The sequence below is a fragment of the Magnolia sinica genome, chromosome 15 (assembly GCF_029962835.1).
Source record: "Magnolia sinica isolate HGM2019 chromosome 15, MsV1, whole genome shotgun sequence".
NCBI classification, from domain to species: domain Eukaryota; kingdom Viridiplantae; phylum Streptophyta; class Magnoliopsida; order Magnoliales; family Magnoliaceae; genus Magnolia; species Magnolia sinica.
The window spans coordinates 8,559,034-8,579,198 of record NC_080587.1 but is presented as its reverse complement, the minus strand read 5'-3'; the positions used below and the strand labels follow the sequence as shown (position 1 = coordinate 8,579,198).

At 38.7% G+C, this 20,165-nt stretch overlaps 2 long non-coding RNA genes across 2 annotated transcripts; both read right to left on the bottom strand.

Moving 5' to 3' along the window:
• Positions 1–14,713: 14,713 nt before the first annotated feature.
• LOC131227437 (uncharacterized) lies at positions 14,714–15,965 on the bottom strand. The gene is made up of 3 exons (XR_009162272.1): positions 15,731–15,965; positions 15,383–15,461; positions 14,714–15,286 (listed from the first exon to the last, which is right to left on the bottom strand). It is a non-coding gene; the product is annotated as an uncharacterized LOC131227437 (long non-coding RNA).
• A 3,163-nt stretch (positions 15,966–19,128) lies between these two features.
• Positions 19,129–20,165, bottom strand: LOC131227442 (uncharacterized). Its single transcript, XR_009162277.1, has 3 exons — positions 20,034–20,165; positions 19,783–19,920; positions 19,129–19,210 (listed from the first exon to the last, which is right to left on the bottom strand). It is a non-coding gene; the product is annotated as an uncharacterized LOC131227442 (long non-coding RNA).

The window sequence follows — 20,165 nt, the reverse complement described above, 5'->3', positions numbered from 1 at the left end:
GGAATTCCCTGATGGGAGCAGCCTTTACATGGTACATAAACCTCCTAATCAATTCAATCCAAACCTGGCTTGATATGGAGGAGAGGTTTCATATGCAATTCCCTTGAATCAGGCCAGAGGTTTTAATGGCCATTTGTCAAAACTTTGCCCTTATGCTTGAGTGTCTATTGTTTGACCAGGCCATGTGGCTTCGTGGGTGCATCATCTAATCTGTTACCCTAGGGTGACTACTTAAATATGGCATCGGATGATCCTCTTCGTCCAAGTAACAACTTTCAAACAAATTTGTAATAATAAAAATTGGCCTAAAGTCTACATTCAACAGAGAATATCGGATAATTAGGATTTTCTATTAGTGGGGTTTTTTTTTAATATTTAATGGAGCTGATAGCTAGTCTAGTTCATCTGACCATGCAACCAAGTGGGGTCCATCCATAAATGGACCAAGCAACAGGCGGCAGACCATAATTGCCACCAAGATGGTCTCTACTTCAACTTGTATCTCCATTTCGTTATTCTGAATGATGGATTAGATTTCATGTGCATATGCCATGCTAGCACATGGGTGTTGTATACGTGAGCCGCCTTGTTCTTGCATCTAACATGACAAAGCTCTTTTAAAAGAACCAAGTTACCCATCAAGATCAAAACTTATAAGTATTAGATAAGGCCATGTTGGATGTTTAATTCATATAAATTGAAATAATTTAAGATTGAACAATGAATAAATGAATGATCAAAATCATTTTCTTGTACAAATCATATCAATTGAAATAATCTAAGGGCCTGTTTGGATGCCTGTAAGTTGGGTAAGTGGGAAGTGACTTACAGGGAAGTCACTTACAGGTGGCGTTTGGGGGAGAAAAATCACCTGTAAGTAACTTACAACCTGTAAGTCACTTACAAGCAAATCTACCAAAAAACTGCAGAGGGATGGGGGTAGGAAGTCACTTCCCTGTAAGTCACTTACAGGCTCAACGGTCAGATTTTTAAAAAGAGGGCAACAGGGAGAAACGTACCAACCCACCAAATCTCTCTCCGTCTCTGCAAACTCTCGCTGCAGTTACTGCCTTCCGTCTCCTCCTCCTAAAACGGTAGGGTTTCATCTACCCTTTTTTTCTCCTTTGAAAACGGGAGTGGTTTGACGTTACTCTATAAGGCACGCTGGCATCCAAACATTCACTTATACGCACCTGCGTATTTTTTCACACGTGTCATGGGCCTCTAATCCAAACGGACTATGTGATGCAGCATCCCATGAAACCGTCAGGGACTGTGGCCTGTGGTCGGTGATCCTGTAGATCGTTTATCTGGTGGGTCTCACTGTGGCCTGTGGTTGGTGATCTTGTGATGTACTCGCAGTGTTGGTGAATCTCTTAGATTGCACAGTTAGAATGCAAGTAATTTAACGATCTACATCAGTGTTGGTGAATCTCTTAGATCTTGAGCATCAAACTCCTCATTAGAGAATGAGAAAAACTTTGATGATAGAGTGGGATTGATGATGCGCTGGCCCTTGGAAATTACATCAGATTGCACAGTTGGAATGCAAGTAATTTAATTAATAGATTTTCTATTAATGTTTTTAAGTTTATTCTCAATGCTTAAATTGAGTTATTACTCCATATTATAGATTTTTTGAATTCGTGGGCCCACTTTTATAGCCCACTTGATGATTGGTTTAGCTTAATAATTATCTCAAATATTCATCTTGATGGGCTTAACAAAATAACATATTTGATCCCATGTTTTTTTATATGATTATAACATTTTAGAACGATTCCCTAATCTAAGCTATGCTCGATGTGAATATACAGCTTTCTACCTGTAAGTAACTTATAGGATATCCAAACAGAAAAAGTAACTTACCTGTAAGTGACTTACAACTTACATCCAAACAGGTTACCTGTAAGTAACTTTCACCTGTAAGTCACTTACAGGTAAGTCACTTACAACTTAAAAGAACTTACAGGCATCCAAACAGGCCCTAAGATTGAACAAAGAGTGATATCAATTAAAATGAATGATCACAAGCATTTTTCTATCAATGGCGCTCAATAAGGAGGGATTAGAGAAATATGTGACCATCAGGTACAAGGACGCTAGACAAGAGTCGGACCATCACTGTACATGTAATCTAAACCATCCACAAGGATGATCCACCATAAAAAAATAATGGACAACTTAGAGATCCGGCTAATCTAATCATTAAGTGGGCCACAACATAAGCTTCCAAATTTGCATGGTGGCCTAGTTGATGGTTGGATTAGCATGATTTTCAGAGCATCTCATTTTCTTGGTGAGGTGAGCTGGTTTTGGATCTTTCAGGTCTAAACACAAACCTGGTACTTTTAAGGATCCAATTCCCTTGAACACCTCACGTGCAATAAAGTCAGATTTCTAATAATGGCCTAAACATGGATGGTTAAGATATTACCTTGAAGTGATCAGGATAACGTGGATAGATTTCTACGATGAAGAGTTTGATACCGATCCTCTAAATCAAGAGGTCTCCCTGATCTATTGTAGGTGGAGGGAGCTGAGAGAATGGTAGGGAAAGAGGATGATTGTAAGCCGTCCACACAAGTAGACTACACCGCATTTGCGATGATGGAGAAGAAGAAGATGAAAGGAAGAAGGAACTCTCTCTCACAGACAAACACTCACACTCTTTTCCCCCGACACTGGTGGAAATCCCCAAGAACTGAAAACGTAATAATGTGTAATGGAAAATAAGGAAACACTCCACAAAAACGAACAAAAAAAGTAAAAGTAAAAAATTCCATTAAGCGGGAGAAAAAGGAATCACTGACAAGGATAAAGAAAGGAAAAGAAAAAAACCATAAGGAAAGCGCACGCCAATACCTTTACAATGTAGGATACCTCCCTTAACAATGTCCTCGTATTTCTACAGGGAAAGGAATGGGCCCAGCCAGGGATGGGCCATAGATCAGAAGCCTCATTGATCAAATAATCCTAACAATCGGTTCTGCAGCTTCTCTTCAAAATAAATGGGTAATCATCGTATTCTTTTAGGGCCCGTTTGGCCAGGTGGATTGGAAGGGATTGAATGGTATTAGGGTGGATGGCATGGATTTCTAGGTAATGATGATGTTGTCAGTGGATTGTCTGGAGATCCATGGATTGATATATTCCTGGATTGCCATATCCAGTCTGTTTGGTGCGCCCGGCCAATCCCAGTATTAAACCTTTTCATCCCTTCTAATCTCTCAAACCAAACACGTCCCAGGCAAATTTGAAGGATTAGGGTGGATTTGATGGGATTTAAATGTAATGATGGTGTTGTCAGAGGATTTTCTTGAGATACCTGGGATTGGGATCGGATCACCGACTCTGTTTGGCACGCCAGGCCAATCCTGGGATTTGACTTCCAATCCCTTCCAATACCATCCAATCCCTTCAAATCCGACCGGCCAAACGGGCCCTTAGATCTCCATGCTAACACCCCACAACAAATTAGATATGTACAATAGTATGGTCTACCCAATATGAAACAAATTCATCAAGGTGGGCCCCACACAGTAAGGGTAACACCACACCCACTAAGCTGTTACCCCAGGAAGAGCTAATCCGCTTCCGGGAAAGAGAAGGATAACATACAAGTAAGAACACATATTCTTTACTGTATAGTAATTTTAACTGATCCAGACAGCCATCAATTCGGCCAGGTCCATGTAGTTGGGAGATGAAAGTATATTTTTAGCTGGATGACACCACACTTATTGACTCTTGGCATTTTTGACATCTCATGACGATTGCTTCACATTTTTTGCTAATCAATGTGGCCCACAAGATGGATGGACCGGATCACCACATGCATGTCGAGTACCAAAATGGGGACATTGCAAGTTAATTACGAAATTTCATATAGATGTATAGCATAAATCATAGTGTTATAAACAGCGTATAAATGGAACAAATGGAACAAATGGTCTGTTTGGGTAGGGGATCATCTGGGCACAATCAAGATCACACCCTGATGGCAAATCAGGTGGGCTCCATATATACTTGTAATATTCCACACAAGAAAGCATCGTTTTAAGCCCCCTAATCACAGCAATGAAGTTTCAGGGAAAAAAAATGATCTATAGTAGTGATTAAACCGGGGAAATGGAAATGCTGCTCCACATATGCAAATCTGACTTGGAAGGCACCTGGGCTGCCAAAATTGGGATTGAGGCTGAATCCTTAATTTTGATTTTGCGGTATCCCCTAAATTCTTGAAACCTGTTATTTTGGCGACGGCCCACCAAACATGGTATTCCGACCCCCAACTGTTTGGCATTGGCTAATTTCGAGTAAACAGAGAGATACCCAACTAAATAGTAAATAGAATGGCAGATGGATTCCTTAAACATCCAAGTATTGCACATAAAACCAACCCATTTGATTACTTGTAACAACCAAAACAGTTAATACCGTTATAAACTTAGGTAGCTGCTTAATATGAGTTCTGAAATAAATACAGCCTCTGCTTCTTCTTCAAACAAACATTCACTTTTAATGATTATGTATTAGAGATGAAGATTCCTAACACATAATTACTGTTAAATAAAATGAGATAAACTCATTTTTAGTCATTTACCAAACAATACCATGTTTGTTTACTTACCCAATTCAAAATATGGAGTTTTCTGACTATTCATGATGGGTTCATACCCAATATGAATGATAGAGTTTCCATATTATCAGCTCATAAGCGAGCTATGCCCAGTGGTTCAGGTACATGATTTTAATTTAATTTATTTATTTTGTACTGAATGTCAAACGGCTAAAACCTTCCACTAGGTGTAGTATATATAATGGTTCAGTTCTACTAGGTGTTATCTGTTTGGATGTAACTACAGGCTCTTTGGGTTAGTTGGGTAACCATTAAAGTTCTGTTTGAATAGGCTACTTTGGATGTATCTATCCAACTAAGGCCTTTCTTAATAGGCTACTGTGCCACAACTAATACTAATTAAAGATCGATAGACAAGCACATACGGTACCTATACACATTCGGCGTACTAACAGTTGTAGATTGATAGTGTGACATATGGCAAACTTGGTACTTGTGGATGCTTGAAGATACACCTTATTAGCTAGAGTTGGGCATCTGACTGAGTCGAATTGGATTCCTCCAACTCAATTCCATTCGAAATTTACTAGGGCTAACCCGAACTTGATCCGATCTGGGACCGAGTCTGGGACACATAACTCGAACCGATCCGATCCATGGTTGGCTTGAGCTGAACCGAGTTCGACTCAGTCAGGAAACGAGTCGGATCGGATTAGGTACAATTCGAATCTACGGTGAAAATTATTACCCGCGCTGCTATTTTAGGTGTGGTCCATTTGAGATTTAGATATAATTCATTTTTTTTTTTTCAAATGTTTTAAAATAATCACAAAAAATGGTAAAAGGAATAGATATAATAAATACATCATTGCGAGCAATGTTATTTTAATCACATTTGAGCCGTTCTGACAACTCAGAGCTCGAGGCAATGTCTCCCCTCGTCTTTCCACGAGCCTCTAAGTAACCCGTGCAGAATATGCAGAGAATCCCTTTCTTTTCCCATGAGGACATCGACAAGCCCTCTACAGCCTCCTGAATCTTAATGCAATGGGGCTCATCTTTTCTCCATCCAGACCATCCGTATTGTCGAGTGTACTGTGGATTGGGGACCACTTTGTTTTCTCCTATATCAGATGCTTTCAACCGTTCATTCGTTTTTCCTATTCTTTAATACAAAACGTCTCAAGCATTTCTTGGCTAGATTTCTCCGGCCCTGAAGATTTCTATTTATCCAAAATGCTTGATTTGAATAATAATATCAACGGTCTAGATCAGCTACCCATGGGTCCCACTCCAAGAAATGGTTGCGTCAGTACAGCATTTGACATTCTGGTGCGTCCATACCCTCCCATTCCTTGGAGTAGGTGTATTAAATGTTAAAGTACGTGTTAAGCATTGTATTCCAAATCAAAATCTGACGATATCGTGTGCATGCATGCACGCCCATACCACCTGTCGTGCATATACTTCTATCATGACCGTCCAATGCATTTGTCCCACTCTATTTCGAGAGATGACACGTGTTGATTGGATTATGTTATTGTAGGAGATGTCTTCGCTGAGTTCTAACCGTATATTTAGTGACCAAGAATGGATGCTGTGAAAGTACGTGCACTAGTTTTTTTGGGTAAGGCCATCAACGGCGAGGACACAACGTACGTACTTCTCCTCTGGTACGGTCGTGATACGTGTACATATGGAGTGTTGGGGTATGAAGGCTTATGAATTCCATTCTCTTGCAGAGCACGGTATAATTCTTCGAATTGAAATATCCACCGGGCGCGTCCTTTTCTATCATTACCTAGATTAGCTCTCATGAAGTTGCTTTTTCCGGACGCGGTTACGTTGATTCCATCTCTGTGGGGTTTAAAGTGATGTAAGTGTTTTATCCATGCCGTTTCATCGCTTATCTCAGGTCATTTTAAGATATGATAAAAAATATTAAGCTGATCCACGGCTCCAGTGGACCACATCAAAGGAAGGTACAGTGATAATGACTCTCACCATTGAAACCTTTCAAAAGGCAACCATAACGTTTTTTTCACCATCCAACCTATTAATAAGGTCATGTAGAGATGGATGAAGTGAAAACACAGATATCAGCTTGATCCAAAACTTCTACGGCTCCTAAGAAGTTTTTAATGGTGGAAGTTAAATCCCAACTTTGTGGTCCAATTAAGAGCTGGACCTGCATCATTTTTCGTATCATATATTGAAGTGATCTAAGAAAAGTTATGAACGGCAGGGATAAAATACTTAAATCACTTTAGGCCCCACAGAACCCTGTTCGGACGGATACAGTCTGGGTCGGGGTAGGACGCAATCAGCGTCCGCTTTTTCCGTGGAGTGGAAACGAAAACATTGAAATTGGGTCCACATGTTACTTTCGGTGTAAGTGGAATTGAAAGAATCAAGAGAAAAGGAGGAAGAGAGCACATGAAAAGCATCAAAAGGCTGCCAATTCTATTACTTTCTGAAAACATCAATGCAGCAAGCTACCTTTGTTGATAATGCAGGTTACTTTTAACTGCTCCTGTATCAATAGGAAAGAGAGTTTCCTTTCAGGGAACAATCCAATATCCACAGTAGACATGGATGTAAGGCACATACATCATGGTGGGCCCCACAATCACGGATCCACCAACTTCGATGGATCTAGGGTCCACCCAAGCCGTGTCCCCCATCAACCAGATGAGCTGACCATGCAGGGACCACCGCAGTTGGGAGATGAAAATATCCTGCTAAATGGATGGTACCTTACCTCTTTCCTCCTGAAATTTTGGACATGGCATGATGACTCACGTACACTTTTCTATTTCCTTTTTCCGATCAATATGGTACACTAGAACTGAACCTCCACATGCATGTTGAGTACCGGAATAGAGACTTTGCAAGTTGCAACATTTCAGATAAATGCATGGCATAAATCTGGGGTTCATTTGGGATTACGCATTGCGGAAGTTGCATTTGTTCATCGAAACTTGAATCCCACTGTTCAGGCCAAGGAGTGTCCGTGTGTCACTTTGATGGCCTGTTTGCAGCTAGTTTCTGCCATTTTTGTGGCATCTAACAGTTTGGAGTGGATTTCATATAATCATCAGATAGGCCCTTGTGGATGTCTTTCTCCTAACTATTTTTTTTGGTGTGTCCAACCTATATCACTGGTCAACCTGATTTTTTGGCTTTGGACATAATATGGGATTACACATCTAATGGTCAAAGTAGATCTTACATATACATCTTGATAGGCTTGTAAAAAATCAAGAGTGTGCTTAGGGTAATTTTTTTTTAAATTTTATGGACCACTATAGTGTAGTGTGTGAAAAACACTCAGTTCATTAGATTAGATATGTAATCCCAGGCAAGGCCCAGGACCACAAAAACAATGCTACCCTGTCATTTATATGGCCTTCCAATGGAAACAACTTGCACAGAAACATGTACCCTTGATTTTTGCAGGGCCCACAATGAGATTATAGAAAATCCAATCTAACCATTAGATACCATACCAAATTTAGGAATAGTGTCCAAAATTCAGGTCCATCAGTGATTCAGGTGGGCCAAACTAAGAAAAACAACTTGAGGGGTGAGTATTGTATTGTACACTTTTTTCAATCATACGGTTCACCTAAATCAGATATGGGGTTGATTATTTTGTCCCGAGCCTAACATGAGATAGCGCACTTGATGGTTGGGGTAGATTTCACACAGTAAAAGCCCACCTGAGGCACCATCCCTTTGCTCACCAGTTCCTATTAATAAAATCTAGCTTTATCATTATTTTATTTTTTAATTACCTTAAAGTAATCGAGACAGCCATCAACATTGCAGGACCCACCACAATTGGGGGGAGAAAATATGTTACTAGCTGCATGACACCACACCTCTTATTTCGGGAATTTCATACATTCAACTGCTGGATTGTTTTTGCTGATCCGTTTGGTCCACAAGATGCACAGATTGGATCACCAAATGTATGTGGAGTACCAACATTTCAGATATATGCATGGCAAAAATCTCAAGGTTTTAAACACACGTTTATAAATTGAATAATAGGATCATGCCCTTATGTCAATTCAGGTGGACCCCACATCTCCATCTCTGATTCTGCACAAGAAAGCAGCATTATAACCCCTTAATCACAATTATACTAAGTTTCAGAAAAAAAATAAATAAATAAACTAAAAATGAACCTTGGTTGTGATCAAGTCAGGAAAATGCAACTCCCTTTGTACAAACTTGATGTAGAAGGCATGTGGCCCACCAAAATTGAGATTAAGGTGGTAATTTCGGAAGTAACATTTTTGGTACTTGTGGCCCACCCCCTAAATTCTTGAAACCTGTTATTTTTCAGAAGTAACATTGTTTTAACATTCTGATTCAAATTCCTGCTGACGTAGAGAATTTAACAAAAGCAAGGAGAAATGCTTCTGTCTTTGGAAAAGCCAAGCGGCTGACAATAGTGATAATGTGGAACGGAAGGTAATGAAATTTTGTAAAAAAAAAAAAATAGCAGAAAAAGGAGTCAACAAAGAAGGACAGAAAAAAGCTCATGGAAAACATCAAGAAGCTGCCAATGCTATTGCTTTGTAACATCAACATGGTGGGCCACCTTCCTTGACAATGTGGAATACTTTTGAATGCTCATATTTCATGGTCGCTATAACATACAGAGTTCATTCTGCGGGGCCCACTGTGATGTATATGTGTGTTCCATGCCGTACATCTGTTTTACCAGTTCATTTTAGGATATTAGGTAGAAATTGAAGTATATCCAAAGCTCAAGTGGGTCACACCACAGGAAACAGTGGGAATTCAATGCCTATGGTTGAAAACTTTTTGAGGGTCACAGAAGTTTTGGATTAAGCTGATATATCTGTTTTTCCTTCATCCATATCTGTGTAACCTTATGAACAGGTTGGATGATAGATAAACATACCTATGGGCCTTAGGAAGGTTTCAACATTGGGTGTCATTATCCCCGGTACTGTTTCCTGTGGTGTGGCTATGTTTTGGATATGCTTCAGTTTTGGGCTATTGCCCTAAAACAATATGGCAAAACGGATGGCTGGTGTGGATAAGATACATACATCACAGTAGGCCCTACAGTAATTTGCGTCAAAATATATTTCAATGGGAAAGAAAGCTCTCCCTCTCATACACTACAAATTGTGTACGCTTCAATCTCGACCGTGGACATCTATGGTGACCGTGATTGCGACTGGTAACTTGATGGGACTATCTTGTTTGATTTTTTGGTCATGTGTTTGGTGATGGGACACAATTAGAGGTACCACCACAAATATGTATGCTTCATCTCATGTGCCCAACGTGTAAGGGTCCCACCCCCAAAGCCTCGATGATTAAACAATCCTAACAATTTCATCTACAGCCTCTCTCTGTTCAACATCAATGGGTCCCACCCCAAAATGCTCAATTCACACTAATTTCTATGGTGTGATCTATTTGAGCATTGGGTGTGCCTTCTTTTTTTGTTCATACTCAAAAATTATATGAAAAAATAGAGTAACAGTGTAAATATAACATATACATCATATTCGTGCCTACAAAACTTTGCCACGTCAACCTACGGATTGGCTACTCCCCCAGCTTCCAGCCCCCTGGGTTGGTGGTCGGTGCTTTATGGACCCAACATGTTGTATGTGTTTCATTGATTCCGTTCATCCATTTTTACATATCATTTTAAGGCTTTGAAACGAAAATGATAGGAATATAAATCTCGGGTGCACCACACAACAAGAAAACAATAGTGATTGGATATCCACCATTAAAATCCTCCTAACGCCCATTATACTGTTTATTTGACATCCAATCTTTTGACTAGGTCATAAAGACCCAGATTAAGGGAAAAACCAAAGATCAGCTTGATCCAAAACTTTTATGGCTACCAGAAAGTTTTTAATGGTCGATGTTCATTCAACACAGTTTCCTGTAATGTGATACATGCTATATATCTTATTTTTGGTCTCATATCATAAAATGATGTAGAAAAATAGATGGATGACATGGATGAAATACATAGATCATGGTGGAGCCCACAATGCACCGACCATCAGCCATTGTCTGGTGGCAGGGGAGTAGCCAATCCGTTTCGGTCCAGAGCAGCAGCAGGGGAGTAGATTAGGTGCGGCCGGCCTCACCTAATATGGTTTGTCCCTAACCAAGGGATCCACCTTAATGCATGTATTGTATATCTATACCATCCATCCATTTTCCCAAGTACTTTCCGGCCATGAACCCAAAAATTAAGCTGATTAAAGTGGGCCCTAAGATGGTTTAACAGCGAGTGTCATTATCACCACTGCTTCCATTGGTGTGATCCACTTTAGCTTTGGATTTTCTCTATTTTTGGGAATTTACTCTAAAATAATATGAAAAGATAAATATAAGGTGTGGATAAAACTCGTAGATCACGGCGGCCCCTCAGAGCCCGTGCCCATTCCTAGCCAGGGATGGGTAGGGTCAGTACATAATCCACGTTCTTGGGCAGCGATGAAGCGTCTGTTTACAATGGACGCGGGGCCAAAGCCATCTCCATGAACTTCCTTCGGTGGCAAGCTAGGTGGGGCCCAAAAATGAGCCAGATCTAAAACTCATGTGGGCCGTACGGATGGAAACAGTAAGTGGTGGAATTCCTGTCAGTTGAAACTTTCCTAGGTTCACCATGATGTATATATGCCATCCATATGGTTCATGAGGTCATTCCTACCGCGATGAACTGAAACTATAAAAACATTAGTATGATCCAAAACTTTTGTGGCTGCTTGAATGTTTCAATGGCAGAAGCTCAATCCTCACCTTTTCCTCTAGTGTGGCCCACTCGAGGTTTGGATCTATATCGTTGTTGGGTCCATGGTGTAACATGATCTAGAAAAACTGATGGTGGTATAGATTTATCATAAACATCGCGTTGGGCCCCACCTAGCTTACCGTTGCAATTGAAGGCAATAACATAAGGGGGAGAGAGCCTTAATAAAGGAGAGAGGGATTAAATGAAGAGAGATAGAAAGATGAGAAAGCTTGTTTTAAAAGAAAAGAATATTTAGAGAAGTTGAACACTTGTGATTTATTTGGTAAATTAACCATATGTATAACAAATCTGGTCTGTTCAACAGTTATGGTCCCTTATAAGAATGTGAATCATATAAAATTATTATTTTTCTGTAATTAACAGTATGATATTTTTGTACGAGAAGAGTGGCGGTTGTTAGAAATTCAGAACAATTTAGATTTCAAATGGTTAAGATCATAAAATAAATTTTAACAAATAAAATTTTATTAATATGCCTTATTTGATAAACAGACTAGATATATGACACATATTCCTATAATACCTATATAAAACTTAATGTCATGTACCCTCCAATTACATGTAAATAAAAAGAAGTGTTTTTTAATTTAATGTATGGCTAGTTGGACTAATTTGAATTGTCTAACTAGTTGCATGTGAGCATTTCTCTTTCTCTCATATATATATATATATATATATATATATGGAAATGGTTCTATGCTTAGCTGTGTGGGCCCCACCGTGATGCATGTAGAACATCTACACCGTGAATTTTATGATTCCCCTTTAAATTATAGGATATCAAAAAATTAGCCATATACGGAACTTAAGTGGGCCATACCATCTAAAATCATGTGAAGACATGCATAAAACATATAAAAGCACTTGATGGGGCCCACCTGAAATTTGGATGTGTCTGAAACTTGGTCTGACCCCTCATCCAAGTGGTACATAGATAATGGATGGGCTGGATTTTTGAACCACATCTCTGTAGGCCCAACAAATGTTTATAAATGTTTTAATGGGCGAGTATTGCCTATCAACTTTTGTATGTGGTGTGGCCCACACAAGTCATAAATTGAATTGATTTTTAAGCCTGAGATCCACCATGGAATGGTGCATCTGACTAATGAGGTAGATGTTCGACACGCATAGCGGTGGGGCCCACACAACTCGCCCTTATGGCAAGTTCCCATGAGGTCGAATGCAAAGAACCATTTCCCATATATATATATATATAAGAAAATCACTGAAAAATTCTCCAATTCTTCACATGTTCATGAATACACGTGGAGTTATTTGATTCTCTGGTGGCTTGTGGCCCTTGATACCCAGGCACTATAAAATAAGTACATGTGGCATATATAAACTCAAAACACACTGACTAGATTGTAGAAGCAATATCTCTAAGTTAAGAGTCCAAATATCAGATTGGATGAACAATCCTAACCTTTGATTGGTGGTCACTTGTTAATTTGTTGAAATAAGACCATTGGATATTTTTCATTTTTCACCATCAGATTGCCAAGTAATCGTAATTTTTTTTTTTTTTGCTCATGGTACATCTAAGGTAGATTCTATTATTTGAATGGTTTGCTTTGACTTCCTTGTATTCCAAGTGTGCAATCTCTAAGTGCCTGCATATGATCCATCACGCTCTGCCAGAGTATAGAAGTTTCTCTCTCGTTTTAAGGCACTCACACGGCAGGAATATTCCCTTGCTAGACTCAATGGACTTTTGAAAGGTATTCGTCAATGACATGTGTGGCCCACCTGCCACGTAAGCATGTTTGATTTTGAGATTACCACATATTCTTTGGGGGCCATGCAATAAACATCCCATGTCTTAGCTCAGTTTCAAGCAAGAGCATTGACCAAAAGTCATAAAAAGATGACGTCAATGACTATGGGTCAATCCAATAAGGCCCTAGTGGGTATTTCCCTAACCGTGGGGCCTACCTTGATGTGTGTTGTATATCCACACCATCCATCAGTTTTTCCAGCTCATTTTAAGGCATGGTATCAAAAAACAAAGGAGATCCAAATATATATTTCAATAGGAAAGGAAGCTCTCCCTCAATGCATGGTGACTGTGATTGAAACTGGCCGCTTGATGGGGTCATCTTGTTTGATTTTTTGGTTATTTGTTTGGTGATAAAAAGCCTCAATGATCAAACAATCCTAACAGTTTCATATGTAGCCTCTTTCTATTCAACATAAATGGGTAATCGTGATCCTGTTTCTGATGCAGAACTATGGACAATCGATTATACGATTAGTAATGTCTGGTTACCTAGTACATAAATAATGGTCCAAAGAAACTCGCAACAATTTAAAGAGTGATCCAGAAAATCATTAATCCTGTGGGGCCCAACAAAGTTAGGAGATGAGAACATCTTGTTAGCTAAATGACACCACTCAACTCCTGAAGTAATTATGTATAAGAGAACACGATCTCCAAATTCTAATGCATAATTACTGATAACTAAAATGAGATGAACTAATTTTTAGTCTACCAAACAAGGCCCCAAGTTCTACAAACATATCCTTGTAATTGGAACAAACGTTCTGTTTGGGTGTGATTAATCTAGGAAAAGGTTTCACAAAAATAAAAAATAAAATGATCCATGGGCCCACCAAAATTGGTATTGAGACTTAACCTGGGATCCTCTAAATTCTTGAGACCTGTAATCTGCCCAGCCCACTAAACTTGCAATTCTTGTTGGAGCTATTTTGAATTGGCAAATTTCAAAGTACAAGTATGAAAAAAAGATTAAATAGAGAGATTAACAATTAAAAAAAAAAAGTAAATACAATGGCCAATCAATTACTTAACATAAACATAGCACATGAAACTCATACAATTACTTGTAACAAGCATAACAGTCAGACTACGGATCTGTTTTACATGCATTCCAAAATACATACAATCTCTATTTCTGCCTCTACTTAAACATCCATTTATACTTTATGCTTCTAAACTCAACACAAAAATAGAGCTACAAACAGCTAGTAAAGTGATCATTGCTTCCTGAAACTTACTCATGAAGCATAGCAGCTGATAAACTTGCAAGCAATGAGGACCATCCATGCTCGATCTGAAGAATCCCATTTGAACACCAGATTTCCCACCCTTGACATAGAATTTGAGAGGCCTATTGCTTCATTTTCAATTTGGAGCCTGCCCTTACCTCAGAAGGTCTACTGCTTGATTGGGCCTGCATGGCTCATGGGTGGATCATCTGGTATGTTAATCTTATAAGCCCTATGGTGATAGGCAATTGTATAAATATCACATCAATTGGAAAATCCTATCCGTCTGAGTAAGAGCCTCCAAGCAAACGGGTGATGACAAAAATCAGCCATTTTTTGTACAAACTGTATAAATATCACATTCAACAGAGAAAATTGGGCAGCTAGGATTCTCCTATCCACATGTTTTTTGTACAATCACCCACAAACAGTAGGTGTGTGTATATGCTGGTCTTCATGATCTGACTGCAACTGAAATAAGGTAGAACGGATTCTCCGTCTTCTGTACAATCACCCACAACGGTAGGGGCGAGCAGATGGATGGTGGTCTTGATCGTTTGTCCATGCAGTCTAGGGGGCCACATCCATGAATGTATGAAGCCAAAGAGCCTCAATTGCAATGTAGACAACCTTTACTTCGACTTGCATCCCCCTTTCCCTCAAATACTTGAACATGGAAGGGATGAAAGGTACCAGGTCTGGCTTCTCTAATCCAAGCTATTGTATCGGATGGAAGTTTCGTCGAATCCGTTCATAGAATGGTATTTTGTTGGAAGGTGCAAAATTGTAGCTGGGTCATCGATAGGAAGATTGGAGATCAAGATTCAACATGTATCTGAAACTTCAAGTATGTGGCATCTCTGCAACATAACAGTAACTTTGGATTAAATATTTTACCCCCAAACTATGAATGAATTAGTCATTATTCATGTAAACTAAGAAAACCATGCATGTACCATTGAGCCATCGAAAAGTTGAGATCTTCACTAGCTCCCATATATTGCCATGATTAGTTAACTGCCAACAGTGATGTCTCTGTAGATGCTGCTAAACATTTCAGAACTATTTCTACTAATATTACCATTTGAGTTACTATAAAATCAAAACCAATAGATCCTATAGCCTTGATGGGAAGGAATGATGCATATCTTTGTATAAATAGATTGTTCTCCATTTTGATTATGGAGAATCTAATACAAGGAGATGCAAAGGCTCACAAATATATTATCATCATAATCTTTTTAGCCTTTGTCCCAGTGCAAGCTATAGCATACAGATCTTGAAAACAAAGAAAGCAGAATTACCTAGTGTTCCCGATGTGAATAAAGAGATTTCATCAGAGATTCTTCCATTACTCTGAATTGGGCTGCACTATTGACATTTCCTGACATGGTTCAACAGCTGCCAAAATAAATAAATAAAAGTTAAAATTAAAAATGCAATACCATGCAAAGTTTCATTATTCTGTTCTCATGCCAAGTAGATAAGGGATGGTTGGTAAAAAACACTTCATGCTCACACAAACATGTAGGCTACAAGTGTTCCACAAGTGTTCGCTTGTTTGCATGAAATACAAACACAAACAATGCCACAACTCTGAAGACCAAGAAACTATAGCTATAGACAAAACTCCACCTCAATCTATACTTCTCATCTGTGACCATTTCTTGCAAAAGCTGTAACCAATTTTGCAAATCCTGCACATATCAATGATGCTATAACTGTTAACTGAGCTTCTAGAGAATGTTATGTTTACAATACATCAGTAGATACATTCCCATGAACATACCCCAGTTCTTTGGCTGTTGTGGAGATATTACATAAATAAAGTAAACATAGGATTGAAAACACTAGCAAGTGGATAGAAATTTTGCATTTGAAGGAGTTAGTCCTTCTTGTGGATGCATTTCGACAGAGGACATATATAAGGACCCTCACGTGTGCCAGTGTGGCATATGCATATGAGATCCATTCCATTCATGAGGTCTACCCATTCGTGAAAGTGTCCTAGTGTAAAAGTTCGGCCAGTCCACTAATTTGGTGAATTAGTGGTCCACTCATGTACCATTAGTTATCATCTTATCAATCTTTTAAGCATCCACTTTCTCAATATAAGTGTGGCTCACCTGATGAATGGGAAAAACTGATAATAAGTGAAGACACATTCATCATGATGCCAGTGTGATGAAGGGCTTGGATCACCAACGTGCGTTTCAAGTTTTGACTTTCTGTGAGACAGTTGTATTGGGCATCTGCAGATGCATGCCTGCAAGTGGCATGCCTCTTGGGTTAGTGATTAAATATAACTCTACCTTTCATCAGAAAAAAGATTTTACATTAATCTTGTGATCCTACCTTCTGAATGATTTCTGCAGAATTGCCAGTCAAGAGATCCACACAACCACAACATTAGGCAAGGAATCATAAGAGAAAATAAGAAGCAAAGGACTATATAAAACACACCAACATATGTACATTCCTGATGGTCAAGAAAGCACAATCTTGATCTTATTTTCAGAATTCTATCATTCCTGTTGCAAGTAACTGAAAATATTTCCATATTCATGAATGCATTTCATTGGACAATTAAATGATAACAATTATGTTGCTTGTTGCAAATAAGATAAACACATCACCTTTTTGCACATTCTCGGGTACTTAATCCCTGAATATCAAGGACTACTCAAATCACTGAAAGAAGACAACCATAAAAGAGTAAAAAGAGTAAAGCATTCCATTAGAACAAATCTTACACATTTTAAAAAATACAGGATTTAAAGAGGGGCAGTCAATATAACCGGAAAGCAATGTTGTGACACTGCAATGTCAACATGCATATGTATACCTATTTTGGACATGGACAGCAGTGTGTTTTTTTTTGGACAAGGAAATAAGTAGAAACAAGGTCCTGGAAAACCCACCACTCCCACATATCTGTGCCGATGTATAATGACATATGAAAGTTGTTTTATTAGAAATAGCTCATATAAGATCAATTTGGAAGCAAGAATAGATATCCTAATAAAAACAAGCTGATAGACATCCACTTTTATCGCCACATTGGCGTGCATATTGTGTTTTTGTGTGTGTGTGTGTGTGTGTGTGTGTGTGCGCGCGTGGAGAAGAGAGCATGATATTTCACCAATATACATTTTACCAAAAAGTAAAGAAACGTCTCTACCATGGCATTTAATAATGCGTGTCAATAAGAGTATGTTTTTAAAACATATATTCTCTCTTGGTTCCAAAAACCATATACATAAGAAACAGGAAAATGTATTCTGGTAGCAAAACTATGACCTAAACAAATATAAACGTTGCCAGACATGGGTGTCAAATAATGCAGGTTTCTAGAAAATATAAACATATATATTTTAAAAATAATCAAAATGAAAGGAAACCCTGAACACTAATGAAGTATGGGTAGATAGAGGATTGGTTGATACTAAAAACTTCTATATGGGAAAAAAAAAAAAAAAGAAGTTTCCCTATAACTAGTCAAGATCTTGGAGGATCCTTCCATGGTTGGGCTCAATAAACAAATCATTTCGGATAACTAAGCCATGGACACCACTTTTACAAGCTAATGATCCGAGTATTCTCCTGAGTTAATTAGTAAAACTCAAGATACTCTCTGGCAATATTTTTCTTTTCCTTTTTGATAAAATGAGAAAATATATACTAATGAACAGCTTGGATCTCGCACATATGTGACTTGAATCTCTGCCTCTTCCGTCTGCCTACACACGAATCGCCTTATCATTTCTCTATAGTTTTACTTTGCATGTGGTAGAAAAGATCATCTAACTGAAATCCATATAGGCCTTGCCAGAAGACTGCCTTCCAGCAGACATAACAGAACTTGGGAAGCTTGACGAGATTTTTCAATCAGATGGATGCCAACAGGGACAAAAAGGTCACGTTCGATGAGTTTAAATCTGCAGAGAGATAGTTCCTCCAAGATGTAGTCCTCTCCTCCTTGTGGCCATAGGTGAGAAAGCTCTGCAAAGACATGTCCATAAGATAGATGGCGCCTTGGATGTGAATTAGGCAAACTATAGCAATCTGATGGAATGTAAAAGGTAAGATTAAAATCTTGTATTCAAATACATTGTAGAAAAGATAAACCATGACTATAGAAGGGTGCTACTGTGCTTCTTGCACTCAAAACAGGGGAACCTATATAGGCAGGCCACACTTGTATGAGAAAAATGGACCATTGGAAAAAATGACCAGTGGTCCATATTCAATGTACATGCACGGCTTATCTGATGAGTTGACCAGCCTAATGTTTGTGTTAGTGCTTGATGATAGTGTTCCCTACCAGATGAATGCCCATGTATATAACACATACCCTAAGTTGGCATGCGTGCAATGGCCAACCTACATCCATCACAAATGACTGGCCAATAAGTTAACTGCATAACAAGAAAAAAAAATGAAATAATAAGACATTTAACCTTATTTAGGAGAAAAGTTATGGCTCCATAAAAAGCAATGCAACAAAATAGTGTCGATGTATCTATGAAAATATCTTACTCATGAAGGAAAAAGGAATTTTGGGAGCAGACCGAACCTTTTGCATTGTTCATTTTGCCTTTATTGTTATGAGTGGGAGGAGAGGAAAGCTTCATAGAAGAATGATGCAGCTCACTCACATCTTTGTACCGTCATGTAGATCAACAGTAGTTCAGGGGTCCCCCCTGAGCTCTCCTCCTTTCCCCGCCCCTAAGCTGCATGCCCAGTTTATAGCTCGGTTCATTCTTCAAAAAAATTCAAGCTATCTTGCAAAATAAATAAGAATATATCAGTAGTAGACATGTACCATCAGAACCAAAGTCAGATAATGCTAACGACTAGCCCTTCTTTCATAAAGTCAAAGTATTATAATAGATATGTTAAATGATAAATGCATCACTATGGCTAAAAACTGTAACAAGTTGTGAAGAAGAAAGGATAAAGATGTCAGCCAAGCATGAAGCCTCTGTTAACAAATAACAAAAACCATGCATGTATTTGATGTTGATCAAGGCTCACATGCCAAATTAACCTTTTTTTTCATTTTAATTGTGCATTAGATATCCACCAACCAGCCACTTAGGACATCAGACATCAGTTCCATATAGTTTATGGTTTATCACACATCTAAAGTAGGGCCTACAATTTGGATGATTTGATTTTGAGTCATACATGCATAAGAACCATCACACTCGTGCTATATTATGACCATTTTTCTCACAAAACAAACCCAAGTGACAAATAGCATATACAATTGTAAGCATAGTTCTAAAGGCAGTATTTGGTAAAATCATATATTATAAAGCAAAGATAAGGATGAACAAGAAGTGATGCTTACAATTGGATGGCTATCCAATCTGAATATCTGGGATGTGTACTATCTTGTGCCAATCGTCACCTTTCTTCTTCTCGCATCGCTTCTATAAATGGGGACAGCCAGAGATTTGTAGACATTCAAAGTTTGTTAAGTTGCAACCTGGATGGCAAACACTCCACTTACATTGGTTGCACCACATTTGTAACACAAAAATAGAAAGTTTGCAAAGAAAATAAATATTGATTGACATTCAATGTAAGCTTGTTGCTCACCTGATAAGCAGGCCAGCCTGATTTTTAGTTCAACCACCATGCTGCCCTTTGCTCGTTCTCCTACAACTGTACAAGGATAGCACATGTGCTGCTAGGCCCCTTCTCCATCTCATTTGCTTTAGTCCCACTTTC